General features: G+C 37.9%; 1 pseudogene; it reads left to right on the top strand.

The window, feature by feature from the left end:
- Positions 1-18864, top strand: part of LOC110200248 (GTP-binding nuclear protein Ran-like) — a 62535-nt pseudogene extending 43671 nt beyond the window's left edge.
- The last annotated feature ends 4228 nt before the right edge of the window (positions 18865-23092 follow it).

Here is a 23092-nt window from a genome sequence, read left to right as displayed (position 1 = left end):
ATATAGGAAGATGCAGCTGCAAGCCAGATGGAAAGATACCATGGTTTTTAGACTTTGGTGGCAAAGCATTTTAATTACAAAATGAATGAATTGAATATTATTTTTCATGTTAGGGTTACATGGATTTTATTGGCGTGTTGTCACTTAATTTAGATGACTCTGCAAAGTGTTCTTGAATAATGTTCTAGAATATGACATTTTATTTTTTTTCTTTTTCTAAATTTTCTGGAATGCCAGTATTCCTAATGTTACAATATTTTGATGTTTCTTCCAGGTTTTTTACTTGTACCTGCAAGGTAGCTAATTTTCTGATTAGAGAAAATTATTTTCTGAGCTTTCTATCCCTCTGCTTCCATTTCGCTCCATCTACATTTTTGGGCATTTTGTTTTCCATTTAAGTAAACCTTGTTCACTATTTCTGTTTTTAAATTGTATTTTCCATTTTGGTCATTTTCTCATTAGTTCCTCTTGATTTTTCAAAACATTTTTCAATTCTAACTCTACTTCCTTCTATAGTTTTAAAATTCTACAAGATTTTCTTTTATTTGTTGTGATTTTTTTAAACCAATTTTAATGATTAAATTACTTAAATGTGTCCTCTATTTGAAGTTTTACTCAGGATACACTATGCTATTTCTCCATCTGCATTATTTCTGGTTCTTTAACTATTTCAGTTTAAAATATGTATATATATCTATATATCTATATATCTATATAGATATATCTATATAGATATATCTATATATCTATATATCTATATAGATATATCTATATCTATATAGATATATCTATATAGATATATAGATATATCTATATATCTATATATATATCTCAATATCAGAACTTTTTACTTTGCTCACTTACTTTATTTGGGGAGAAGGGGACAAATGTGTGATTTTTAAATTTGCTATTTTCTAAAAGCTTTTTTTTTGTTTTTCTATAATTTTAGTGCCATCTTCCAAATCAGTAAGAACTAGGTTCAAATCTTCCATCCGACATTTTCTAGCTGTGAGATTCCATGGAAGTCAGTCTGTTTCAGTCTGTTTCCTCATTTGTTAAATGGGGATAATAATATGATCTACATCACATGGTTACTGTGAGGATCAAATTAGATAATATATGTAAAGTGCTTTGCAAATTTTAAAACACTATATAAATGCTAGTTGTTTTTTAGGAGTATTGAGGTTAGGGTTAGAAATAACTTCTTTATAAGCTCCCTCTGCTATTTTTGGGGTTGACTAGGTGGCAGTGGACAAAGGGCTGGGTTTGGAGTCAGGAAGACCTGAATTCAAATCCAGGCTCAAACACTTAGGAGCCATGTGACCCTGGGGTTAACCCTGGTTGCCTCAGTTTCCTTATCTGAAAAAGGAGCTGGAGAAAGAAATAGCAAACTACTCTAGTATCTTTGCCAGAAAATCTCAAATGGAGTCAGGAAGAGTTGGACATACAACAATAACAACAACAACAACAACAACGATTGGAAGTCCTCAGCTATCCATAAATGACCAATCAATCAAGTCTTTATTAGTTGAACAGTAGCAGTTACATTCAGTAAACACTGATGAAGAACCTACTATGTGCAAGACACTACAAAATAAAAAACAACCCCCACCCTCTAAGAGCTTGCATCTGCCGTGCCCAAGGTAAGCAAAGACGAAGCAATTTGAGGGGGGAAAGAGCTCTGTTGAGTAGAGGCACTCCTCAGTCAGCCCGCCAACAGTCATTTCTGAAGGCCTTATTACGTTCCAGATATTGCACTAAATGCTTAAGTTTTTTTTTTTAAAAAGGCAAAACCTAAGGAACTCATATTCTAATGAGAGGGACTACATGCAAACAAGCATGTCAGTATGTATGTGCAGGCTAAATGGGAGCTAATCCTAGACTGGCAGTGGAGAGAGGGACAGTGGAGGAGACAGAGACTCTTAACAGAGGGTGGGATTTGAGCAGCTACTATGTGGCTTGTACTACCATCGTCATTACTGAGCTCAAAATCTGCCACTGGATCCACACAAATCTGAACTTCACTTAAGGAATGGTAGGGGAGTGTCCAAACTATGACTTCTGTACAGGAAAGATTGGTTCCAGGGTCCTGAAATTCAGATGGCAACATATGATTAAAAATATCCTATCTTAAGGGTATATGTGCATACATACACACACTCACACATTTATATGGAAATTACATATATGAAGATTTTATATATATGTATGTAAATATATATATATACATGGAGATAATCTCTAAGGTGGTTGGAATTCAAATGACACAGGATCTTATAGATAAGGTTTCACCATTTTAAATCTCATTGGGAACAGATATAAGTACAACAATGCAATACAATTCAGATGCTGGATTAGTTAAGTTATTTTATGATTGTTCATAGTGACATTGAAGATGATGACAATGAATGTCTTTTGTTTATCGCTTTAAGGTTTGCAAAGTACTTCATAATGAATAAATGCATCATGATTTAAAGGTTACATTACTGGAGATGGCTCAGTCTGGCCTGGAGATGGCAGAGGGATCCTGGGAGCCCTAAGTCATCCCTCCTTATTTTTCAGAAAAACAACTAAGGCCCAGAGAATGATAGGCCCAAAGTGACACAAACGGTGACAGTCAGCATTTGACCTTTACTGTACTGCCTGTGTGACCTTGGAGGAGTCACTTAATGCTCTGGGTCTCAATTTCATTTGCAAAATTAAGGTGTTAACTACATTAGGGGATCTTAACTGGGGGTCTGTGAATTTGAGTGGAAAAATTACATCTTTACTCTCACTAAACTCTAATTGAAATTTAGCATTTCCTGTAATTATAAATAAAAAGAGAAAAAGAAAACAATTCTGAGGAGTCCATAGGCTTCACCAGACTGCTGCCAAAGGAGCCCATGATACGAAAAAGGTGATGAGCCCTTGGACTAGATGGTCTTTGAGGTCCCTTCAGCTCTAGATCTATGATCTTATGAACTTCAAATCCTAGGGCTTGTCCCACTGCATCAGGCTAGCTACTTTTTACAGATTTGTAGATATTTGTCCTTGATGTCGGGTCCTATCACTTCCTATCGAAACCTATAGCTTTGATTACATGGACCTTTGTCAGCATGTCTTTCCGTGGCAACATATGGCTGTGAGAACTGTAGTAAAAGGAAAGCTGGGCACAACAGAATCGATGCTTTCCAATTGTGGTGCTGAAGAAGACTTTTGAGAGTCCTTTGGACAGGGAGGGGGGTCAAATCAGTCAATACTTTAAGACATTATTTCAGGCCATTCCCTGGGAGGTCAAATACTGAAGCTGAAGCTTAAATACTTTGGCCACATAGTGAGAAGACAGGACTCATTGAAATAGACTCTGATGTAGGAAAAGAGTGAAGGCAAAAGAAAAAGGGGATGTCAGAGGATGAGATGAGTGGACAGTGTCATGGGAACAATGAACATGAACTTAGACAGACTTAGAGATAATGGAGGGTAGAAAGGCCTAGTGTGCTATGATCTGCGGGGTCACAGTCCATGATCTTTTACTTCCCTCTACTCCTTCTAGAGAAGCGACTTTGATTCTAAATCACTTTTCTTTCACATTGATATGTTTTTGGAGACAGTTATCCTCATTTCCATTCTCCTCATTTCTAGGGAGGTAGGACGGTGGAAAATTTGAAACTAATAAAATAAACTCCAAGTGATCAAAATTACTTAATGAGTAGAATTCCCCAAACAGTGAATTTTACTAAATACTTTTGATTTTTCATCAATTGTGATAGTGTTCCATGTATGGAACACAATTTGAAAATGAAGAATGAAAAATATATGTTTGACATTTTTGTTGACCAATAAACCTATAATTATCAAAATAATTATGTCAAGAGAGCATATTATTATCGATCCTTTTATTATTTTGTTTTCAAACAGATCTTAATCTAGTTACCTTTGTTGAACTATTCCTAACTGACTTTCGCATGTCCCATCCAATCTTATGGTTTGTTTTACTCACCTCCAGAGAGCTGGGTCTCTGATGCTTACTATGGTGTGACCTTATACAGGTCAGCTACCTCCCTAGGCCTTGGTTCCCTTATCTATAAAATGATAGTATTGGATTAGGTGACCTCTGAGAGCCCTGCCAGCTCTGGATCTATGATCTTGTCATCCTTGGGAGCATATCATGGTTTTGCTACTGACTCACTAGCATGGCACCTTAAACAGTCTAACTTCACTACCACAATAAAAAAAAACCCAGCTTTTGGTACAAGGATTTCCTCCTACTAGATATATGATTCTTGTACATTATAGGAAAACTGTTACCATGTGGGAAAGAAATGAGTATTAATGAATGCTTTGGAAGAAGTTTTCAGAACCTGATGAGCTGTCGTTCTTAGGTCTGTAATAATTGGTTAAATAGATGATTTCATTGCACCCGTAAGATTTTGGAATGTTGTGATAAACTCTTTTACAGTAAGAACAGGTCAGGTAGGTGGGTAACTTGGAGAGTAGTCACTATTCCATGGCAATAAACCCTAATCATTACTCACTACTGATGCATTGTTATATGAGTTTAAAAAAAAAAAAGATAAACAAAGGGCACAGTCTACACCAGTCATTCTACACATGGGTGTCTATCCCTAGAGGTCAATGGCAGTTGTTTATTTAGATCAAGGGCAGTCTGCTCTGAAGAGAGAGAGGTGATAGCAAATAACTGAAGGTTTCTTTACATTGTGTGGATTAAAAAAAATAGAAAGAAAAAATATGCATTATCCTTAGCCCCAAATGACCATCTGGTTTAAAACAACAACAAAGCTTTCTTTCAACTGTGCTTATATTGTATATTTTCCATGTTTAATCTATCTTTCCACTCTCTGTCTTAAAACTCAGGGTTTCAAACCCCTTTGAAGTCTGCTACTCTCTAGGGCTGGCCCCAAGTGTCCCTCAGGGAATTCAGTTGGGCCTGGGTGATACGTGATTCTGTTTAGAGAGAATGTAGCTACCTTTTCAAGCATGTGCCTTTCTTGCATATAGTAAAAACTCAATAAATGTCTGTGGATTTGAACTGAAGAATGCACTGAACCTTTGATATCGTCAGTGTAGTGAGCCCTGGGTAAGGAACTCCTTCCAGTGCAGATTGTTCTGAGGTGCAGTCTGTGTCTGAGGTAAGATTTGAACCCAGTGTTTAGTCTCTCCATCTACTATGCCACAATGCCTCTCAGCATTTAATTACAGGCAAACAAAAAGAAGACCCATGACCAAAATATTCTCATACTCTAGTGTGATGGCTTATTTGATGTTAAAAATAATTTGTGTGTATGTGTGCGCACCCACATATTTGATTTCTTATTTCTTGTTTTCTTTAAGCCTTGCAATATTCTAGATTATGTATTCTACAATTGTGGTACTTGCTGTAAAACTTACTGTTCAATTAGGTGTATTGATTAAACTACTTTTTACTACACAGGGTTTATTTGATTGGTTTAAAAAATTTCTTTGCTGGTCTGTGAACCCAGTTGTATTAGAAAATGCCCCAGTCGCTGGCTCTGTGGTCCTAGCTAAGTGTGGGGATAGCCTGTCCTCCATCCTCTGCCTAGGGAGCCACAGGGGAGATAGTGCATCTGTTCTGTAGATTCTGTGCAGGGAAGGGAGTAGGGGAGAAAGATCTATTCTGTTGTGTTAAGGAAAATGACAGTAACTGTTAAGATGTTAATCATATGACCTCTGTAGCCAAGGACAAAACCATCTTCGGGTATCTTCAGGTGTGTAGACTTCTCTGGGTAGAATAAGGAATCGGAAGGGAAGTCATCCAGTCCAACCTCCTCTTTCTGACTGATGATGGGACAGAGGCCAGAGCAGGGAAGAGACTTGTTTAAGATTCTAGACCTGGTGACCAAAAGAGTCAGAAATTTAGTACGGATCCTTTGAGTTGAAATCCAAGGTATCTTCGTCTCCACCATGTGTACGGTTGCCGGCTGCTTCATTAAGGAGGTGAACAACAGCTCTTCTAGGTCAACAATTATGCATAAAGTTATCCACAGTGGCTTAAACAAGATGAACTGGTTAAGTTGAGAATATCAATTCCACTCCTTAGGGACTCCACTTTTGAATTTCTAGCTTCTCTCAAAACAGATCAAATACAGTATTACCCCATAGTAGTAGCTTTTCTTCTGATATCTCCCAGCTCTCTGAACCCTTTCCCTTCTGAAATTATCATAGGATTATAGATTTAGAGTTGGATGGGACCTCAGAAGTATTTACAGATAAGGAAACCAAGGCCCAGAGAGTTCTAGGTCATATAGGTAATAATTGTGAGAGGCAGGATTTTAACCTAGATCATCTGACTTGTATTCTGTCCACAGTTACAGTAACAGTATTTTCATTAATATATCATGTTCACTTATGTACATGTTATATCTGTGTTTCAATCAAAAAGCATTTATTGAATCCCTACTCTGCCAGGCACTGTACTTGGGACTGGCTACGCAACTGCAATTAATAGAACATTTCCTCCTCTCAAGAGGCTTCCATTCTAATTTTTAGTAGAACGTTAGCTCTGGGGCCTGTGACCAGTTTGTCATTTGGCTTTGTGTGCCTGGCACCTAGCATTGTGTCTTGCCCATTTTTTATTGAGCTCAGTTTAATTGAAAAAATGGATTCTTCATTGACTCACTCCAAATGGATCTCCACTAACCACCTGTGAATAAGAATGAAACCACCCAATTTGGCCACAAAATGTCCTTTTCTCCCCCAAGGCCAAGCACAAGAGTTAATGGGAAACAGCTGAATCCCAGTGTATGGTTTGTCCATAGTCCAGCAAATACAAAAGCTGTTTTGGAAAGATATGTGCAGTGGCCTAGATCAGGCCTTCAATGGCTGACCTCACTTTATCTGCACTGACACAATTTGTTCTGTCATTATAGATAATAAAGAAATACTTTGTCCTCCCGTGGTACCATTCTTCCAAGAAGCAATTTACAAGCACAGCAGTATTATCTCTGTAGCTCTTGCCACATTCCTCAGAGGTAGGTGGCAAATTCTTTTTCTTTCCAACACAGCAAAGGGGAAAGCTTAAGGAGGTGAATGGATTCCTTGCAGGTCAAAGTAGTGGGCTTTATGGAAAAAAAAAAAACGAGACCAGGCTTTGTGACTGTGGGTGTTTGTTGCTTTACTCCTGTGGGGGCAATCATAAGAATTCTGTGATTCCTGATCCCTGCCTCCTCCTACCCCCAGGCCCTACAATATTCTTTTCTCCATTACTCTCCACATGTCAGTCATTGCTCAGCTCCTGCTCGCTCAAGGCTTTGGAGGACAGAATTGCAGGTCTAGGAGAAAGAGGAAGCAGTGTTGCCACATTCATTTTGCCTGCATATTAATGGTCCTACCCACACCCACAAGCTGTTTTGAATTTTGTAGTCTTGATTTCTGTGTCTTTTCTTCCTGGTTTTAAAGATTTAACCTCTTCTTGAATTTAAAGTGTTAAATTTAATAGAGATTGATTGTCTTCTTGGTTCCAAGGCCAGTTCTCAATATGTGACATTGCCTCAAGTGTCATAGTCTAGATTAAAATAAGACCTTGTTAAGAAAAAAAAGGAAATCACTAAGAAGTAGCTTGGAAATTTCTCAGGGTTCAGAACTATCTTTATTTAACCTGCAGATTAAAATAAATCCCTCTCTAAACCTGCTGCAACCTCACCTGTTCTTCTGTTGAAAATATTGACCCTGCTGCTTCCAGCTCATCCTGTTCCCCACTACTCCCTTGTCTCCCACTTCTTCTTCCTGTCCTCCTGAGCAAAATTGTGGTACGAGGCATAGAAAGTTCAGCCAACTTGGCTGTGAGCCCCTCTCTGTATTCTGGCCTTCAGACTACACAGTATTCTGGAATTTTGGCCACTGACTGGGGACTGTGGTGAATTTCCAAATAGCTAATTTTTTGTGGATTGCCAATGTTAATATAACATATCTTTTAGGGTTGTGTGGGTGGGGTGGAGGAGGAGGATAGATTGAGCTATGAAAGTCCATGCTTCCTTTGGTTTATAGATTAACTTTGTTACATGTTTGGGGTCCATAACACTGGAGTGCCCTTGACTGGTGCTATGTATAGGTGGAATAATGGGACGTCTAAAGGTAATGGTTTGATGGATACAAAAAGGGCACTATTTTGGTGCCTGAAATTCCTGCCTTAATTTATACTAATTCAGCTCCTTTCAATGCAAGTAACATTTTTTTTTTAGGCAATTGGGGTTCAGTGACTTGCCCAGGATCACACAGCTAGTAAGTGTCAAGTGTTTGGTCTGAGGCCAGATTTGAACTCAGGTCCTCCTGCCTTCAGGGCCAGTGCTTTATCCACTGCACCACCTACCTGCCCTCAACTAACATTTCTTAAGTACCTACTTGGTGCATCATCCCAGAATGGTACTTATCATGGAACCTGATCATTGTAAATTCACTACTTGGTGATTAAAAAGTACTATCTCTGGAGTCAAAGGACCTCCATTAAAATTCCACCCCTGAAGTTCACAGACTGTGATCTTGGGTAAATTAAACTTAACCTCCAAAGGACTTGGTTTTTTTTACTTGTCAAATTAAATGGCCTCTGAAGTCCCTTCCAGCTTATGATCAATGACCATAAGAAGACCTATAAACATGGAATCCTTCCCAGTTTCACCAAAGCCTGACCCTGCTAGGCAGATGACTAAGAAGGTGCTTATGAATGGTAACAGAACATCCAGGGGCTCTGAATAGGGACAAACTACATACCGAAGAGTGCTGGAAAAATAACAAATGAAAGAAACAGCAACAAAGATGCAGAGTGACTCTTAGGGTTCTTTCAAAAACCATGGAAAAAAATAATAATAGCTAACACGTGTAGAGCACTTTAAGATTTTGAAAAGCACTTTGCATATGTTAACTCATTTGATTCTCACAGCAACCCAGTGAGATAGGTGCTAAAATCAGGAAACTGAGGGATAGGAGAAGTCAGGTGACTGGCTCAGGGTCACAAGACTAGGGAGAATCAGGATTTAAACTCAGCTCTTAATTACTTTAAGTCCTGTGCTCTATCTACTGTGCCACCTAGCTCCAGAATGGGAGAAATACCAGAAGACAGGTAAATATCTCAGTTTTTGAAAAAGGAAGAGCATAGACGTCTTCAAATTATGGATCATTCTAGGCAAAGGTAATTTCCATTGTTTCCCCATTATCCCCATTCCATGGTCACTAGGCTGGTAATCAAGGACTGGCATGGATGTAATATGCCTGAATTTTAGCGAGACCTTGGAAAAAGTCTGTCATGTGGTTGGATGAGAATATAGTTGGATAGGCTTAGAACTGAATGAATGATCTGGTTAATGATTAATGGATGATGCCAGTCTGGAGAGAGGTCTCAGGGATTTGTCCTTGGCCTGATTCTGTTCATCATTTTTATTAAAGACTTGGACACAGACATAGCTTTGATCTTCCAATTTGCCTTGTATATAAATTATATGTCCATGGTAATTTGCATGTTGTCTTCCTTATTAGAAATATGAGCTGCTTGAGGGCAGGACCCTGTTTTTGCTTTTCTTTATATCCCCAGGGCTTAGCATGGTGTCTGGCCCATAGCAATTACTTAATAAATGATTATGGGGAGTCATGAGTGATGTCCTCCAGGGTTTAAACCACTACCAAGTGGAAGAGGGAACAGACTTTTTCTTCTTGGCCTGAGAGGGTATAAGAAACCATAAGCAATGGGTTGAAGTAGTAGAGGGGCAGATATAGGCTTAGACAAATTTCCTTATAATTTGAGCTATCCAAACATGGAATGGGCTGCCTTATGGGCAGTGGGTTCCTTCGTACGGGAGGTCTAGATAATCACTTGTGGAGGATGTTGTCAATGGGATTCCAATCCAGATACAGGGTGGATTCTATGGCCTTGAAGTCCTTTCCAGCTTTGGTCCAGAATTCTGTGATTCACTACCTGGTTATGATATTTTTGTTTACAATATTACACAGAGACGTACTGCTATTATTCCAGTTGCCCCTACTTCCTTGTGCCTTTAAACCTGCTGTTCATACCTATGATATCACTCACGACTACTAATACTGTTTCTTTGTCTTTGACTTGATGGTCCTGTGAAGCATTCCCTGGCATGTTTTGGGGGTGGGGTGGGGGTGGAGGGGTTTACTCTGCCTGGAAGCCAGGTGGAAGGGTTTCATCAGAGCCTGGCTGTAGAAGGTAGTTGTCTCTACTGACTCAGAGGTCAGCCACAGAAGCAAAAATTCCTTCCTGGTTCTGTTCTTGGTGAACTGTGGTGTCATACACAATAACTGAGTTGTTTCTTTTCTATATCTGAGAAACACAAAATTAACAGTTTTACATCGTTTACATCATCAGCAGATTGTCTGCAGGGTGACATGTTTTTTGACCTAACAGACCATTTTCTAAGTTTTGAAAGAGTTATGATCTGTGCAAGAGGAAAGAAGGGACCAAATGAGGAGAGCACAGATTATGTTGAGATGAGCACATTATAATACCCTCTTTTCCTATCTGTGTTCACTACACTACTCCCCACCCTGTAAAAAAAATGACAACCCAATTAAACCTAAGTACACATTACCAATACTCACCTGTACACCAGTAACAAAAGGACATTTTAAAGTTATTGGATCATGAAAAGTACATAATAGCAAACCATAAATTCACTGTGAGCTAATGTGATTTGGAGGGAATTTGAATGCAAACTTAGAGACGTAATTTCAAAGCAGGTACAAAGAAATATAAGGGTATGTGCAGCAGATGGAAGTAAATTGTAGTTATGTAGTTTATGAACTCTTAACTATATTAATCATTTCGGTTATTAATTTAGCAAACAAACATGCCATGCAATTTTGGGCAAGTCTAAGCTCTCCCAACTCCAGTTTCCTCTTAAGAGGCAGCATTCATAGTGCCTGGATTTCAAATATGGCCTCTGTTCAAGTAAGTTTATTACTTCTGAGACCATGGACAAGTCATCTAATCTGTATGCTTATCTCTCAGATAAAAGGATTGGACTTGGTAGCCACTTGAAATCCCTTCTAGCTGTAGATCTATGAGCCTATAAATTCACGGCACTTCTCTGAGCCTCAGTTTTCTCATCTGTTCAATGAGGGACAATAATACTTGTACCTATCTCAGAGGGTCATTGGAGGCTCAAATGTGATAATAATGAATCTGTTAGGAGAAGGCCTGACTCTGGTCAGGACCCTATTAGTTCAAGTTTGATATTGGGAGGAAATGATACACTGATTCTACAGTTAGCAAAAGGAGTTTGTTTACTTGATCGTGGCACAGACAGGAGATTCAAGAAGGATACTTCAGCACTCAGTTTGGATAAATGGACCCACCCAAATACCCTATGGAAACAGGTCTGGTCAGCAGGGCAGGGTGGTGACTTCTATGATCTTGGGACATCTGCTTAATCTGAAAGTCTGGAATTCATGTGAGTGGGTCTTTTTAGGTTCTTATGTGACCAGGAAGTCATGGCCAGAGGTTACTAGGAAGCTGGCCAAAGTGCAACTTCAGCCTTGTCCTTTTTCCCTTATTAAGTTCTGGAGAAAACTTTGCTGCTTTTTAAGCAAAAACTAGCCTAATCCTCAGGTTGATAGGGGAATAGGGGTAGGGTGGTGGAGAGAACCCTTGGTGATCTTGGTCCTATCACAGTATGTAAAGTGCTACTTAGCATGGCAGTTATTATTATCTATGAAATGGTAACAATAATACATGCACTCCCCACATCACGGGGTTGTTTGGAGGAAAGTGCATTGTAAGCAATAAGGCACTATAGAAACGTGAGCTATTATCACAGATAATCTTAGCAATGAATCATTTCAATCATAAGATACGTATGCATATTTGCTCATTAAAGTCCCCCCAAAGAAGAGATACTAATATCCAGAGCAATCACCATTCCAAGAAAAAGACCTTCAAGGAGTAAAGAATGAAGTCCTAAAGTCCATCAAGAGGACCCATTGGGTCTGCATTCCCCAACTAATCACCCTAGTACTACAAAATTAGGGAGTGGATCAGAGAAATCCCTTCTGACTGCCCAGCTGCTTCTGGAATGTATGTGTGTTTTTCAAGCCCCCCAAACCAGAGGGTCCTTTTCTGGAATCCAGCAGGTCTGCAAATAAAATCAAGAGTTCCCAGTACAGTGGGAGCATTGATGAGGGTATATAAAGCCCTGGGCTATGACAAATAGCAGAAGCATTAAATAAGTGAAAATTGCCTTCCTAAAGAAGGCAATTAGAAGATTAAAAGCAGGAGCCACAGTTGCCTGCAGCCATTAGCCCAATTCTGACCCCAAGGAGCCTTTTATGCCTGTATTTCAGGGAGAGATGACCTCTCATTGGATGAACTTTTGGTCCTCATATGTGGAACTAACATCCCTCAGTTCAGAAATTATGTTTGTGATTGGGAAATGTGAGTAGCTGGATGAAAGGCAGAAGTTCTATAACGCAGACTGTAGATATGAGACATAGTCACCCATAAAGAAGGAAATTCCAGGTCTATTATGGTTAACTGGGAGACTCTTGAAAAGTCTCGATTGTTCAGGTGAAATGACATCCTGACAGATGCTACCCTCTTCCGTGCTTTGTTTTGTAACTCTCCAATGTACAGTGCGTCATGACTATTTGTCTTAGTGTCTTATTCCCCCGACAAAGGATTAAGCAGATGAAGGCGAAGACTATGCCTTACCTAAACTATATTTTCAGCGCTCAGCACACGATAGGGACTTAATAACTGTGACTCTTGTCGATGTGGAAGAGTAATGGAAGAAATAATGTTATACTATAATTGTAGTGTAAGGCAGTCAAGCTAGATGGTAAGGTAAAGTAGTTTTCTGGAAGGTTTGGAGTCCTCAGATACGATCTTGAGATTAGAAGGGAACAGAGATTAAATTTATGTTAGGTCCTTTTCTTTTCCCTAAGTAGGAATTTATTTTTGAAGCATTATTAAGTAATAATAATAATAATAATAATAATAATAATAATAATAATGTGTAGAATGTTAAATATAAAGATAATAGCAAGGATTTAGACTTGTCCTAAGACAGTTTCTGTTTGAATTCCATTGAAAAGGAAAAAAAATGAGATAATAATGATTCCCAAATTTTATAGTGCACTGTGGTTTACATATGCTTTCCTTAAAGTTCATTTTCTTAAAAAATGGCTTTTTGAAAAAGTGCTGTCATTTCTCAGTAATCATCATCTACACAATAGAACTTCCCCTTACTCAAAAAAAAGAACTTTTTGTTACTGAGTTGTTTCAGACTCTCTGTGACTGTATTTGGGGTTTTCTTGGCAAAGGTACTAACTAGATGGGCTTTCCATTTCCTTCTCCAGCTCATTTTATAGATGAGGAAAGTGAAGCAAATAGGGTTAAGTGACTTGTCCAGGGTCACACAGCTCGTAAGTATCCGAGGTCAAATTTGAACTCAGGTCTGCCTTTTTCCAGGGCCAGTGCTCTATCCACTGTACCAGCTAGCTGCCTATAACAAAGAAATACAATTAGGCAAAACAAAGCAACATATTGATCATGTCTAATAGCATAGGCTTATGTATCAGTAATTCACTCCCCATCTACCAAGAGAAAAGATATTTATTTCATTTTCAGTCCTATGGAGTCAAGATTGTTCATTGTGTCTGATCTGAATTCTGAGATCTTTTAGTGTAGTTTACATGTCTTTTTCTCTCAACACCCCCAATGAAGTTATTAGTTCAGACTTAACAGATGAGCAAACTGATCCTCAGGTTAAGTGAGTGAAAGAATGATGCATTCATTAAGCACTTAGTATGTTCAAAGCACTGTGCTAAGTGCTGGGGATGCAAATAGAAAAACAAAACAGTCCTTGATCTCATGGAGCTCACTCTCAAATGGGAGAGACAAGAAGTAGGGAAAGGTTTAGCTATAAGTCCAATAGAGAAGTCACGTGATATTTAAGGGGCAGCAGCAAAACAACAAAGCAGATATATCAGTGCCTCTTCATAGTTCCATTTCCACTGACAAAATCACATCAGTTTCTGCTGTTGACCTATCTGACAGTTCCAAGGACTTTGGCAGCAAGAACTTCAGTTTCTCTGGCTGTAGCCTCTGCAGGAGCAGTTGCCAGGCTGTATCTCCAAAGAGGCTGCTTTGCAGGATGATGGCGAAGGGTGTGCTGGGCTCTTGGGTTCAGGGTCCTGGGTCATCTGCATTAGAATCAGAGAGGAGATGGTCATCTATTGTTACTACTACTACTACTACTACTACTACTACTACTGCTGCTGCTGCTGCTACTACTGCTACTACTGCTGCTACTACTACTACTAGTATTACTACTACTACTACTACTATTGCTATTACTACTACTTACTACGGTCAGCTTGCTTGAAGTCAAATAGACAATAAGAAGCGGAACCAGGATTCAAATTTATACTCCATCGTACCATGCTGATGGCTAATGTTAAAAAAACAAATCCTTACTTAGACTTAAACGTATTTTGATTAATATTATCCACATGATATCAATGAGTTAAACATTACATAAATTGAGTCAAGCAATTTCAAGATGGAGCCTTTAAATGTGTAGCACAGAAGACACACAATCACTTCTTCAAAATCTGTCAATACCCTCGCATTAATCTATATTTATAGCTCTTAAATTTAGTCAGAGTTCAACTGAGGTGAAAATGCAACTGGGCCACCATGTATGGATTTAATTCCTGCATGCTTCTGATTTCTATTCTCCATGTGAACAAATGGATGACAGCAATTCATTCCTGGAGAATCAAATTGTTTCCATTCAGGAGGGAGGAAGAAGCTTATTGTCAAATGAGATTGAATTGACATGCAGTGTTCACAGTTTCTTCTTCCTGTGAGATGGTAGTTTATCATTGCATATTGTGAATGAATTTATCATTGCACATCTGAAGACTTGAGGTTCAATCTTCTCTGACATCTAGGAATTTTTCTTCTGTCTTATCATCAGTGTTTTCCATTAACTCCACAGCAGACACAGGGAAACCAAATGTTTCATTGAGTAAACAGTCCATCTCAGAATTCCCCAAATTTGTCTCATTCACTTTATCTGTTGTATTGTATGTCATAGGGTTTTGGACATTGTCTGCTACTGGGCTGTTTATTTTCAGGAACTGCCAAACAGAGTCTTATTGGCTTAGAATATAAACGTTTCAAGGGGTCTTGATAACCCAAATTGTACCATCTGAGAAGAGAATTTGCTTCAGGATACTTCTTTTTTGTGTACTGGTCTATAGAACAGCTTCACTGGTAGAGCTAAGTGTATGATGTTTCTTAAAAATACTTTGGGAAGATGTGGAAGATGATGGTGAGATTGATGTAATTGGGGGAATTCATAAGTTTCCACTCTGATCTTATTAAAAGATGTTGAGTCTTTCCTCACTTTTATTAGTTGACCATATCTCTTGTTTTACCTCTTCTAGGTTAAGGATAAAAACTTTCTAAGAGGGCACACAAGATAAAATCAAGAGTCATTACTTGTTTCCTGAGAATTTAAATCTCCTCAAATTTAAGGAAAAGCATTATAGTAATGTAAAGTTGTGTAGGGTCAATCTATATGTAATAATGAAAATGATAATAATGACAGTTGTTACTCAATTTAAATAAATCACATTTACATCACAATTTAAACTTCCTAATATGCTTTCTTTACAACAATCTTGGCAGGTAAGTATTAAAAGTATTATTATCACCATTTTGGAAGTGAGTAAACTGGAGCTCAAAGAGGCTAAGTAACCTACCTACAGTCATACAATTAGCATCAAAGCAGGGATTCAAACCCAGGTCTTTCTGACTTCCAACCAACAATCTAATAATTGCTAGCATTTATATAGTGCTTTAAGGTTTGCAAAGCACTTCACAAATATTATCTTATTTGATCCTCACAACAATCCTGTGAGGTAGGTGCCATTATTATTCCTGTTTTACAGATGAGGAAACTGAGGCAGAAAGAAGTTAAGTGACTTGCCCAGGATTACACGTCTAGTAGATGTTTGAGGCAGGATTTGAATTCAGGTCTTCCTGGCTCTAGGTCCAGCACTCTATCAACTGCACCAAATCTGCATATGAAGATGAAATGATATAATGTATATAATGTACTTTGAAAATCTTAATGTGCTATAGAAATATCAACCAATATTATTGTTTTATAAATTTATAAGCCTGTAAAACTGTCCCAAAAAAGGAGACCTAGTATGGCAGTTATTAAAATCAAGTGCACTAAATATCAGACGTCTCACTAAGACATTAGCTGACCTTTGCCATATTATTCCACTTCATGACAACTCAATTTTATAAAAGGGGGGAAATAATTTACATTGAAAATGACTCTATCCAGAATAAGACATACTGTTCTCAAATAATTTTTCCATGGTAATGATGATAAAGAACTACATGTCAGTGTGCTTATTCTATTTTGAGAAACAAAGATGGAGGAACATGTTGCCCTCTTGGTCTATACTAACTTTAGCTATCTTGTCAAAAATTAAATATTATATGAGGAAGATTAGTGCATTTTTAGAACTGGAATGAACCTTAGAGTGTATCTAGGTCAATCCCTTTATTTTATAGATGATAATGCAAGTCCAAGAATATTGTTATTTGCTCAAGGTTATATAGCTATTTAAGACAAAGAGCAACTTGAATCATGGTCTTCTGGCTCCTGGGCCAGTAGACATTTCACCATACATGCTTCGTTTGTGTCTGATCTAAAGCATCCTATTAAAACAGAGAGAGAGAGAGAGAGAGAGAGAGAGAGAGAGAGAGAGAGAGAGAGAGAGAGAGAGAGAGAGAGAGAGAGAGAGAGAGAGAGAGAGAGAGAGAGAGAGAGAGAGAGATGTAAAATAATGAATTATATTACCACAGAATTATGCAAATGATCTTGAACTGTTTTTTAAAGATATTTAATAGAAGGGTAGTGGCTAGGTGTTGAAGTGGATAGAGGACCCAGTCAGAAGTCAGGAAGACTCATCTTCCTGTGTTCAAATCTTACCTCAGACATTAAGGTGTGGGACCCTGGCAAATCACTTAACCCTGTTTGTCTCAGTTCTTCATCTGTAAAATGAGATGGAGAAGAAAATGGCAAATCACTCCAGCATCTTTGCCAAGAAAAGCCCAAATGGGGTCAGGAAGAATTGTACAAAACTGAACAACAATGGAAACATACTCTGTGGATTTACATAATAATTCTGAAAAATTCTACTGTTTTGCCAAAATATAGTACTTAATTATGTCACACTCTTTGATAAAGGAGCTCTAACCTCCCTCTTCTGTCTATGTTCATATTCTTGACTATAGACTAAGTTGAAATTCTTTCCAATATTAGAGGATGAGCTTGGAACCCTTTAATTTTAAAATTGGGAGGGCTCGCCCTCTAGAGGTCAAACTAAAAAGTGTCTAACTGCAAAATGGACATAATAATATTTCCACATCATAACTAACAACATACAATAATCTTTCATTTCACCCCATTTATTTAACAAATGAAGAAAACAGTATCCAAGAGGTTATAAATTTTCCAAGGTGTCAAAGACATCTAGTAGCAACTCTTGAAATAGGACCTAGATTTCCTGACTTCAAATTCATTGTTCTTTCTGAAAAGCCATATGAACAGTGAAGAAAACTTTCTATGATGAATTGCTGCAATTAGTAGGACTATCATAAACAATGTGAAGGAAATATATCAAGACAGTCAATGAGGGTTCTTGTTCTCTTGAAAAGAATAATTTTAGAAGGCAAAGTCAAAAGGATTGCTGTGATTTCCACCTATATTCACTATTGATACAATTATCATTTCCTGTAATCATAGAATTTCAGAGGCAGGAGGGACCTCAGAGGTTATCTAGTATAATCATCTATAACTGTATCATCAATCTCTGTAACGTAGATGTAGTGGATAGAAAACTTGGCCTTAAGAATTTTGAAGACCTGGATTTAAAGTCCCACCTCTAAAATATTCTCTGGGTGATCCCAATAAGTCAACTTAAGCTCTGAGTGCAATAGACAATTCCTTAAGTTGTATAAGAGATGCCAATATGAATTGGTAGAGAAAGTATCCTTGTTAGAGAGTTCAAATATCAGTATAATCACAAGTCGAGTAAAAAAGGTTGAGTTTCATAATTTAATTTTCCTCTTAAGGATGGATAGAGAAAAGACATGTGGAGATGAAGGTGCTTCTCAAAGAACCATCATGATGGTTGACTAAGGAAAATCCCAATTTCAGTTAAAACTTGTATGATGTTGGTGGTGATGGTACTGGAGAAAAAAAATCCACATTTGTAGAATGTCACTCGACTGGTGAATTTTAGAACTGCGTAGCCATCATCTCCCTGTGTTCCATACTAACAAAAGTTCTATTAAATTCAGTATAAGGGGATATAGCTGGCCAAAATAAATTTTATGGTCTGTGAGATGGTTATGACACCCAAGTTCAGTATGTAATTATAATGTTTGATGTGACGTTGAGAATTACAAGAACTTAACTGGCATAAAAAAATCTATTATGTGAAAACATCATTATGATGTTGTGTGACAACAAGGTGGATATTAAGGACAATAAAAGTCAAGGTGAACTCTGTTGTCTTTCACAGAAGGAAGAATATTTAACTCTACAATATTTCAGCCAAAAGTAATTACAACTTTAAGAAACCTTCTTTTGGCTTGCTAGAAAATTTACTGAAGACCTTAATTTGAAATTTGTTGCCATGTCTGCTCTTGAATCTTTAGAGATTGTCATGAACCCAGTCCTGGCAACATAGAGTGAACAGGGCTTATGGATTGCTCAGACTACTGTGCTCTTTGATCAAGATGATGACCTTTACGGGATGAAACTAGAGTCCAGAGGCAGCAGTCAAGTTTTATAGGCAATTGTCTTGTGATATCAGTGGTTTAGTGTGTTTGCCACTTTGTTGTATAGCTGAGAAGGCCATATGCTCAATTTTTGGGATGCTGAAGGAGATGAATGGGGTTTTAGGGTTAACAGTATAATTCATATTTTAGACCTACATATTTAGTTCTCCAGTTTCAACCCTAAGATTGTTGCATGATTTTGTGGTGAATCTTGCTTGTTACTGTCATTCCCAGTCCCTTTAAATGTAGATCCTAATAAAAATTGTATTTCAAATAGAAAACAAAGAAAAATAGATGGAGAAGATATGCTATTACTAATGAATCCCAGCATTCGTATGATAAAAGAAATTGACATTTTTACATAGATAAGAGGTTTGTAAAACACTTTGCCTAATTCTCATTCAAGCTTCACTACAATCCTTTGAGGTCAGTAACATAGGCAATCTCTTTTTACATTTGAGGAAACAGAGGTTATGACCTACCCAAGGTCACTCGGGTAGTAAGGGTTCAAATCAACAAGAATTTATTAAGTAACTGTTATGTGCCAGGTACTACGCTAAGTGATATGAAGGATATGAAGAAAGGTAAAAACTGTCTCCGCCCTCAAGGATATTACAGTTTCACAGAGGTCACAACATACAAATAATATGGACAAACAAGATATATATGGCATAAACTGAAGATTATTTACAAATAACACATATATATATATCCATGTGTATGTATATATATATATCTGTATATCTATCTATCTATCTATCTATCTATATATATCTATATCTAACAAATTGAAAAGGATCATGAGGAGGTCACTAGTATTAAAGGGGTACCAGAAAAGGCTTCATGTAGAAGGTGAAATTTTAGCTTAAATTTGAGGGAAATTAGAGAAGCCAGAAGGAAAAAAGGGGAAAAGAATTCTGGGCATGAAGGACAGCCAGAGAAAATGTACAAAAAAGAATGGAAAAGAGGGGAAGAGAGCTATACTGGTAGGGGAAAGGGAGATGGAAGTTAAGGAAAATTATCTCAAATAATTGGGGTATGCAAGTAGAAGTCTATGTCACCTAGGAGAGAAGGGGGAGCAGCTGATTCTTGAACCTTACTCTCAGCTGAACTCTCGAAGGAAGGAAGGAAGAATATGTGCACACATATAAAGTTGAGCACAGAAATAAACTTCATTTAACAGGAAAGTAGGAGGGAAAAGGGAGAAGAGAGAATTCTGTGGAGATTAGATTAAGGGAGGGATTGCATTAAGCAAAACAAACTTTAAGTATATACAAAAATATTTATAGCACTTTTTGTGGTGGCCAAGAATTGGAAAGTGAAGGGGTGCCCATCAAATGGGAAATGCCTGAACGAGTTATAATATATAAAAATGTTGGAATACTATTGTGCTGTTAGATGATGAGGGAAATAGTTGAGAAGACTCATATGAACTGATTCAGAGTGAAGTGAAGAGAACTTCATTTATACAAAACCAACAACATTGTAAAGTCAAATCACTTAGAAAGACTTAGGAACTCTGATCAGGGTAATGACCAACCATTGTTCCAGAGGACTAATGATGAATTGTACTACCCATCTCCTGATAGAGAGATGAAAGACTCACAGTGCAAAGTGAGAGAGTTTCTTTTTTTGACATAGACAATGTGGAAATTTGTTTTGTTCCACTATTTCTTTGGGATGGGCCAAAGTAGGTGGAAAGGAGAAAAGAAAGATTTTTGCTAATTGAAAAAAATTAAAATAAGATTAATTAATTTAATTTCTTTGGGCCTGTTTCCTCCTCTGTAAAATCAGAAAGTTGGAATAAATATCCTCTTAACATCTCTCTCACCTCTACATCTGTGGTCCTATGATCATTCATACCTAATATTGGAAGCAGCATTAAAAATCATTTTGAAAACTTAATGATTATGATGATGACTTTGATCTTCTGAGTAATGTTGTCATATTTTTACTAAGCAAAATGTTACACAAATTTAAAAGAATAAAAATGCCAAGCAGTGTTCAGCTACTTATACAGCTAACATTGAAGTGACTTATACCACTTAAATAGCTGAATATCTCAATGTGTTTGCTTAATTATAATCCTCCTCAGAAGTCAAATCCTTTCCAGAATCTAACAATCTAATTCAGGCACATGGAAGGAGTTGACAGGTAGTTTTGTTCACTATGTTCTCTCTGTAAAATATCTTAATTTCCAAACAGCGGTTGGGAACAATGGGACTTCTTTGCCTATGCCACTGATTTCTGGTCTGATTACCTACAGCTTCTGTGGACAACTGCACATTTAGGGGCTGAGTATGGGGTGGCGGGAAGAAGGTGAACATGGATAGGCAGGGGAGACTTTTGGTAAAAGGAACAACAAAAACAAAAATGGGTGCCTTTTATAGCCCCTTAGGCCCCAACTGAAGATGAACTCAAAGCTTATTGGATCTTAGTGGGTCTCTCTGTAAAAATCACACATTCCAGGTGTCTGGGACAAGCCTAGCATCTGCAGTCAGGACATGAAATTGACTTGAAACTACCTGAGCACCCAAGTCACATATGTAGATAACAAGGAGAAAAAGACAAATTTCTTTTGCTGAGAAGCATGTTAATGGTCATTGTTGGCACACAGAATAGTACTTTCTGCTATGTTCAGCAGAAGCTGCCTACAGGGTAAGGTGATTTCAATCTAGATGGATAAAATATGTATGTGTGTGTATGTATATATGTGTGTGTGTGTGTATATACACATACATACATACATACATACATATCACCTCATAAGGCCATTTAAACAAAGCAAGTCATTGCCCAGTCCCACTCCTTGCCCCCACCCCCTCCAATGGTTAGGAGTTGTTGATATCTCTGTTTATATGAATATAGGTACTCACAGATGTTAATGCGATCACTAAACATATGTACTCATATATGATTAGTTATCATTATTCGGGATGCATTCTATGTTTGAGAATTAGATCAGCTGGCATTTGTATTCTGGCATATTAAATTAAAATGATAAAAGTTATTTTCCAATATGATTCTTTTAATAAAGGAAGAATTAATTATTTTTAAGAATTTGAGCACTTAGCAATTTTGAGCTGTCAGGATCACATTGATAATAAACATCCTTAAGAAGGAAACAGAAAAATATTGTTCTCCCAAACCCCAATATTCCCCCCACTAATTCTGTACATTTTCTCTTTATTTCTCCTCCCGACCCCCCAGAGTAGTACTGCTGATCATCTAATTTAGATGTGATAGGAAATCAGTGTACAGTAATAATTGAATGATACATGTTGCCCAATCTAATAAAAAAACTTACTTCCTGGCCTGGGAAATACTCTGATGTCCTTTCACCCTACTCTCCCCTGGTCGACCCTAAAAGGAGCCAGAGAGTTCCCTTGACATTAGTCACACTAAGAAAATGATAGCGATGGAGAGGACACATTTTTAAAACCCAGATGATTTCACCTTTCACATGCTGCCTATTTCACCTCGTACAGATGATGAACTAGAAGAGAATGGCTGAGCAGGGGATGTAGGGGGGACCAGCTTGATTCGGTTTTTGCCTTCACGGAGGTCTGCATTCTGAGTTTCACTGTCAGATTCCTTTTCATCAGGGCAACTGAGAGCCCTCGCTTCACCTTTACAAGACTGGGTTTGCTCAGCAGAGTCTGCTGAGAGCTTGAAATCCCTCCCGTAAAGGGTGGATAGGTTTAGCACCACTCCACCAAGCCCATAACAGCTAGAGAAGTTACGGTGAATGCTTCTCAGAGCCAATAATCCTTTTCAGGTTGCAAGGGGTGACGACGCACTCAAATTGACAGAGGTACATCTAGCCGAGCAGACAGGCAGAGCTAAGAAATGCCTGGAAGTCAGAGGAGGAAAAACGAATCTCCTGTCTCATAGGGAAGTAGGGAAGCAAGAGGGAGGATGTTGACTCTCCAGTGCCTGTATTTCTCCAGAATGATGGATAGCATAATATTTGTGAGAGTGGGGGTGGGGAATTAAAAAGGAGATCTATTCAGGAGCTTTTCAGAATACTGACTTCAGCACTGGAAACGTGGACAGCTACTACCATTGTTGTCTAGGGAATTTTTTGGTTCACTGTAATGGGTATGTAGACTGTGTGGGTCTTTCACTTCAAGCTTAGCTACGTTTCTTTATTTTATTTTTTAGAGTGTTGTCTGCTGGCAATGATATTTAGTTTCCACAAAGCTAAAAATTGTGTGCAGTGTGTTTCAAAAGTAAAGTGGT

The sequence above is a fragment of the Phascolarctos cinereus genome, unplaced genomic scaffold, assembly GCF_003287225.1.
Source record: "Phascolarctos cinereus isolate Bilbo 61053 unplaced genomic scaffold, phaCin_HiC Scaffold_7;HRSCAF=346, whole genome shotgun sequence".
In the NCBI taxonomy this organism is placed as follows: domain Eukaryota; kingdom Metazoa; phylum Chordata; class Mammalia; order Diprotodontia; family Phascolarctidae; genus Phascolarctos; species Phascolarctos cinereus.
This window is presented reverse-complemented; position numbering and strand designations above follow the sequence as displayed.